The following is a 6,919-nucleotide window of genomic DNA, read 5'->3' as shown; positions in this document are numbered from 1 at the left end:
CTTAGGATGATGGTGTTTGTAAACATTTTAGACACTCTGAGGAGACCCAGCAATCCCACCCTACCACCACCTACATGCCCACCCCAGCTCAACGGACCATGGGTCAGTGCAAATGGACATGGATGATAAACAACTCCTCCTCAAAGAATGCCATAGAATTACAACACAGATGTATATAATCATGTCCACCCTAAGGACCACCACGAGCCACTCCTGTTTGGGCTGTCAGATTCTTTCTTCATAGCAATATTCATCTTTATATCTAGTCATCCAAATATCCTCACTTTTTTTACCAAAACAGCACACTGGACAGGATATATCCCCAGTGTCCTACATCACACGTACACTTCAGCCAAAACACGACTATGGAACGGTTTAACTCAAAGATTCTTTGTGCTTCTCTATTATTGGGGGTGGCAGGGTAGCCTAGTGGTTAGAGTGTTGGGCTAGTAACCGAAAGGTTGCAAGTTCAAATCCCCGAGCTGACAAGGTACAAATCTGTCGTTCTGCCCCTGAACAGGCAGTTAACCCACTGTTCCTAGGCCGTCATTGAAAATAAGAATTTGTTCTTAACTGACTTGCCTAGTTAAATAAAGGTAAACTAACTATTCATGCATTCAAAATTTGAAGCATGAATGTCATATTGGTGACAAATTTGATAAAGTGTATTCCAGACAACGTGTGGAGGGATGGGAACAAATATATAACTCATCAACGTCCTAAAGTCATCCAAGGCAATCACACTGACACATATCAGCATCATCAGCCATGACTGTGGACGTTGTGTGTTTTCACAGTTTTGCATAAACGGAAAGAAAAATAAGTAAAAACTTGTGAAAATGGAGGGCTAAAACCAACAGTGGTCATCCCCTATGACAACAACAGTGGCCATGGGCTGTGTTTGTTCAGAGGACCGACGCAGACACTCAGTACAGAGCTATGCCTCTGCTGCCTCACCATCTGTCCAGTGATTTAGGTCTGTTTTTAAAGGTGCACTGTCTGATAAGAGCTAATTAGCTCCCTCAATCAGTTTGCAGTATAAATATATGCTAACAGGTCAAGCAAACCTGTTGAGAGTGACTGGGCTCTAAAGGCAGATGAATCTTTGCACTGTCGGTCGTCCCCTGAAACAACCCTGGGTCCTGCAGTGATTTTGCTCAAACCGTAGTGCTGGAGGTTCAATGTTATCCTTGTGCTCTCTAGTCCCATGTCAAATATTCTGACGCTTGTCCATGTGTTTAGACAAGAGGAAGTCAAATTCCTGCTCTGATCACATGTTTCGTTTAAGTAAGATAGAACTGTTTTTTTGTTCCAAAAACGATTCAAAGAATGAATAGAATTCAAGGATTATCTGTTAGGACAAAACATTTATTAAGCCACGTTTACATTTCAAGTAATAAACATTCAAATGTTAGATTTCGGTGATAAACCTGTAAAATTGCCACAATGGACCTAAAACATCTTACTGAATCTATAACCATCCAAACCGTTTTATAATTATTTTGCTCATTACCTAATATGTGCCAGTATTGGTAAGTGCCCTTGGCTTAATGTTACATTATTCCTTCATTAAGAACACTGTCCCAATGACCTTTTCCATCACATGACATTTAAGCGGAGTAGTGAGTGGAAAATGAGCTGGTTCCTCCATTCTGTGTGGATGAGTGATAGATAATCTAGGAGACCATTAAGAGCAGAAAGCCAATGTAATAAGTCCATGTTTATTTTGTGAAGGAATTTGGAATAGTGATACAAAACAATCCTAACCAAAACGCCAAAACAATGGCCGTTGTGAAGAGTGCTCCAGTAGAAAGTAGTGCGGAAGGTCGTCAGGTCAACTTGTAGTAAATGAGTCCCCAGCACACTCCACAGTGGCTATTGATGTTCTGAGGACCAAATGGGTGGCTCGCAGGAACTGGGGTGCCAAAGTAAGCACATTTCCCTCTCGCTGGTGACCCCTCATTTTCCCAGATTGCAGAGAAAAAGGTAAACAGATGAACAACATTAATGATGTCCATTCATCATTGTGGGCAGATCTGGTTTCCTCCACGGTGGGCCCTTTAGGGGGGAGTTAGCCAGAGAAACCCCTACTGCCATTTCAGGGGATTGATTAAGAGTACAGAGAGCTCCTCCGCTCCTGAGATATGGGATCAATTATTGGTAAGTCATTACAGTAACTTCTATGGTATGGTAGATTGTGGCCTTTTGTTGATGATAACAAAAGGTTGAGGAATCCCATATTATAGTATGGTGCACTGAAGTTCTGGGTAAATGTGTTCTTCAGTACAAATTATGAATTATAAAGAGAAGCACAATCAGGGGAATGGTTACACAAGACTGATGATTCAGAGTTGTATCATATTTCTATGGCTTGAGTTACCTGAACGGGCAAACACTTGACCACCTGGACAGCACCTCAACAGGATGTGACATCATGCCATCACCAGATGCCATCTTCCTGTCATTAATTGGCCCAGACACTCTTGACATATTTTGTCCCCCACACACTGTTGGTAAACCATGATAAATAGTGGCAGGAGGGAAATGCTCCAGTCCTGAGTAAAACGCTGCTTATTGTTGCTTTATGTGATTACCATTATATCACAATTAGCTCTTTCATTTGAACCACGTCAAATCCTCTTTACACTTCCGCGCCACACATTGTCCCACTTTTGTCTCAGCAGAGACCGACATTGTCACGTCTTCAAGGTTGTCAGGTGTCATCCTGTTTTCATTAGTGGTCTGTTCTGTCTGAGCATTGTTGCCTTCATAAGGAAGTCCGGCACAACACTTGTACAGTCAGTAGGAAGCTATTTTAGTCATAAGGTGTTATACAGTGTTATTGTTATGTCCGAATAGAAAAATACAAACCGGGATAAACTTTAACATGAGGATTGTTAGCTCTGAATTGGACAACACTGATCCAATCATCCACAGTCCACACAAGCCAAGAGGGGAAATGTTCAGTAATTCTGGAAATGTCCATAGAAGTATTGTCTCTGTTCATTGTTCATCTGAGAAGTTATTCTAGTGACCTGCAGCAGAGTGCAATGTCTTTGCTGAACTACCACTACTGGTGGGGGACGCTGGCAACAATCATATAGTCCAATATGAGCATTTCCTCAGATAGCCCTCTCCTCTCCAGCAGGCCCTTCTCTCCTCACGAGGCTGTTCTCTCAAGCTACGCTTGATGAGGAGCTGCAGCGTAGCAGAGACACTTTCAGAGGGAATCCCAAGTGTTTTTCTAAGATATAGTTTCATGACCTGCACCAGCCAGCCATGGGGAAGGAAGCAGCATGCGGTTGGTCAGCCAGAGTAGGAAAAACAGCATTAAAAGTGAGTTATCTTGGATTGTGTTGATGCGAGTGGTAAAAGCCGTTTGTAAATGAGGAGCCAGTGGTGAATAGTTGTGGAAGCAATCCTAGTCTCCCACAGTCAAAAAGCAGGTTATAACTCATCACGGCCATGATGATATGCTCAACTCCATTAAGAGGTAACACATGTCCAGAACAGACTGGGCAGGGGCCGCTGCTGAGTAAATGAGATGTTCTTAACATCATTCTTCTGTTTCAATAATCCAGAGGTGGAACAAAGGTACAGGTCAGTAGGCAGGCTCAGGGTCAGGTGCAGGCAGAGTGGTCAGGCAGGCAGGCTCAGAGTCAGGACAGGCAAGGGTCAAAACCAGGAGAGTGAGAAAAAGAGAGACTGGGAAAAGCAGGAGCTGAGAACAAAAACGCTGGTTGACTCGACAAACAAGACGAACTGGCAATGGACAAACAGAGAACACAGATATAAACACACAGGGGATAATGGGGAAGATGGGTGACATCTGGAGGGGGGTGGAGACAATCACAAGGACAGGTGAAAAAGATCAGGGTGTGGAGTAATAAAACACCAGGTGCAAAATATATAGACGTTGTACAGTTGAAGTCGGACGTTTACGTACACCTTAGCTAAGTACATTTAAACTCAGTTTTTCACAATTCCTGACATTTAATCCTAGTAAAATTCCTTGCCTTAGGTCAGTTAGGATCACCACTTCATTTTAAGAATGTGAAATGTTAGAATAATAGTAGAGAGAATGATTTATTTCAGCTTTTATTTATTTCATCACATTCCCAGTGGGTCAGAAGTTTACATACACAATTATTATTTGGTAGTATTGCCTTTAAATTGTTTAACTTGGGTCAAACGTTTCGGGTAGCCTTCCCCAAGCTTCCTACAAAAAGTTGGGTGAATTTTGGTCCATTCCTCCTGACAGAGCTGGTGTAACTGAGTCAGGTTTGTAGGCCTCCTTGCTCGCACACACTTTTTCAGTTCTGCCCTCAAATGTTCTATAGGCTTGAGGTCAGGGCTTTGTGATGGCCACTCCAATACCTTGACTTTGTTGTCCTTAAGCCATTTTGCCACAACTTTGGAAGTGTGCTTGGGGTCATTGTCAATTTGGAAGACTCATTTGCGACCAAGCTTTAACTGGTGTCTTGAGATTGTTGGTGAGTGGCCGTTCAGGTTATGTCAATATTGGACTTGTTTTACTGTAGATATAGATACCCTTGTACCTGTTTCCACCAGCATCTTCACAAGGTCGTTTGGGGTTGTTCTGGGATTGATTTGCACTTTTCGCACCAAAATATGTTCATCTCTAGGAGACAGAACTCGTCTCCTTCCTGAGCGGTATGACGGCTGCGTGGTCCCATGGTGTTTATACTTGTGTACTGTTGTTTGTACAGATGAACGTGCTACCTTCAGGCATTTGGAAATTGATTCCAAGGATGAACCAGACTTATGGAGGTCTACAATTTTCTTTCTGAGGCCTTGGCTGATTTCATTTGATTTTCCCATGATGTCAAGAAAAGAGGCACTGAGTTTGAAGCTAGGCCTTGAAATACATCCACAGGTACACCTCCAATTGACTCAAATTGTGTCAATTATCCTATCAGAAGCTTCTAAAGCCATTACATCATTTTCTGGAATTTCCAAGCTATGGAATAGTGATACAGTGAATTATAAATGAAATAATCTGTCTGTAAAAAATTGTTGGAAAAATGACTTATGTCATGCACAAAGTAGATGTTCTAACCGACTTGCCAAAACTATAGTTTGTTAGCAAGATATTTATGGAGTGGTTGAAAAACAAGTTTTAATTACTCCAACCTAAGTGTATGTAAACTTCCAACTTCAACTGTATATACAGTGTTGTTTGTACAACACCAGGTGTACTGAGGAATATAGAATATGAGCTCCATAACTTAAATGGAGGTATGTTTTTTTGGCAGTAGCTTTTGAATGTCTTGAGATGAGGGAGTGATATTTTTGGTACGGGTGATTATATTTGCGTTGATTGTCTATGAGATTAGTTTTATTTCTAAATGTGAGAGACACTTAAAAAAACATGGAATCAAGGAGCAGTTAGATTTAGTAGACCGCAGCCCCACTAGACCACTGATGTTTATTTTTCCTGGGCAGCAATTGGGTTTACCTCAAATGAGTTTATCCTCCCCCTGGGGATAAATTTAAACCTGCTCAGGAAGGAGACTCGTTCTGTCTCATAGTGATGAACGTACTTTGATGCGAAAAGTGCAAATCAATCCCAGAACAACAGCAAAGGTCCTTGTGAAGATGCTGGAGGAAACAGGAACAAAAGTATCTATGTCCACAGTAAAACAAGTCCTATATCGACATAACCTGAAAGACCGCTCAGCAAGGAAGAAGCCACTGCTCCAAAACCGCCATAAAAAAGCCAGACTACAGGTTTGCAACTGCACATGGGGTCAAAGATCGTACTTTTTGGAGAAATGTCCTCTGGTCTGATGAAACAAAAATAGAACTGTGTGGCCATAATGTGTGTGGCCAACTGTGTGGCCATCTTTATGTTTGGAGGAAAAAGTGGGAGGCTTGCAAGCTTAAGACCACTATCCCAACTGTGAAGCACAAGGGTGACAGCATCATGTTGTGGGGGTGCTTTGCTGCAGGAGGGGCTGGTGCACTTCACAAAATAGATGGCATCATGAGGTAGGAAATTATGTGGATATATTGAAGCAACATCTCAAGACATCAGTCAGGAAGTTAAAGCTTGGTCGCAAATGGGTCTTCCAAATGGACAATGACCCCAAGCATACTTCCAAAGTTGTGGCGAAATGGCTAAAGAACAACAAAGTCAAAGTATTGGAGTGGCCATTACCAGGCCCTGACCTCAATCCTATAGAAAATATGTGGGCAGAACTGAAGAAGCGTGTGCGAGCAAGGAGGCCTTCAAACCTGACTCAGTTACACCAGCTCTGTCAGGAGGAACGGGCCAAAATTCATCCAACTTATTGTGGGAAGCTTGTGGAAGACTACCCGAAACGTTTGACCCAAGTTAAACGATTTAAAGGCAATGCTACCAAATACTAATTGAGTGTATGTAATGTTCTGACCCACTGAAAATGTGATGAACGAAAGAAAGAAAAGCTGAAATAAATCATTCTCTCTACCATTATTCTGACATTTCACTTAAAAAAAAAATAAAGTGGTGATTCTAACTGACGTAAGACATGGCATTTTTACTAGGATTAAATGTCAGGAATTGTGAAAAACTGAGTTTAAATGTATTTGGCTAAGGTGTATGTAAACTTCCGACTTCAACTCTTGTCACGATTGTTAGAATGATTTGACCAAGGCGCAGCATGCATAGAGTTCCACATGTTTTAATAAAAAAAAAATCACCAAAACAAATACAGAAAACAAACGAACTGTGAAGTAATTGAAGTGTAAACAGGCACTACACAAAAACAAGATCCCACAAACCACAAAGGGGCTGCCTAGATATGATCCCTAATCAGAGGCAACGATAAACAGCTGCCTCTGATTGGGAACTATACTAGGCCAACGTAGAAATATAATCACCTAGATGACCCACCCTAGTCACACCCCGACCTTA

Source organism: Oncorhynchus clarkii, chromosome 19 (genome assembly GCF_045791955.1).
Source record: "Oncorhynchus clarkii lewisi isolate Uvic-CL-2024 chromosome 19, UVic_Ocla_1.0, whole genome shotgun sequence".
Classification (NCBI taxonomy): Eukaryota; Metazoa; Chordata; class Actinopteri; order Salmoniformes; family Salmonidae; genus Oncorhynchus; species Oncorhynchus clarkii.
This window is presented reverse-complemented; position numbering follows the sequence as displayed.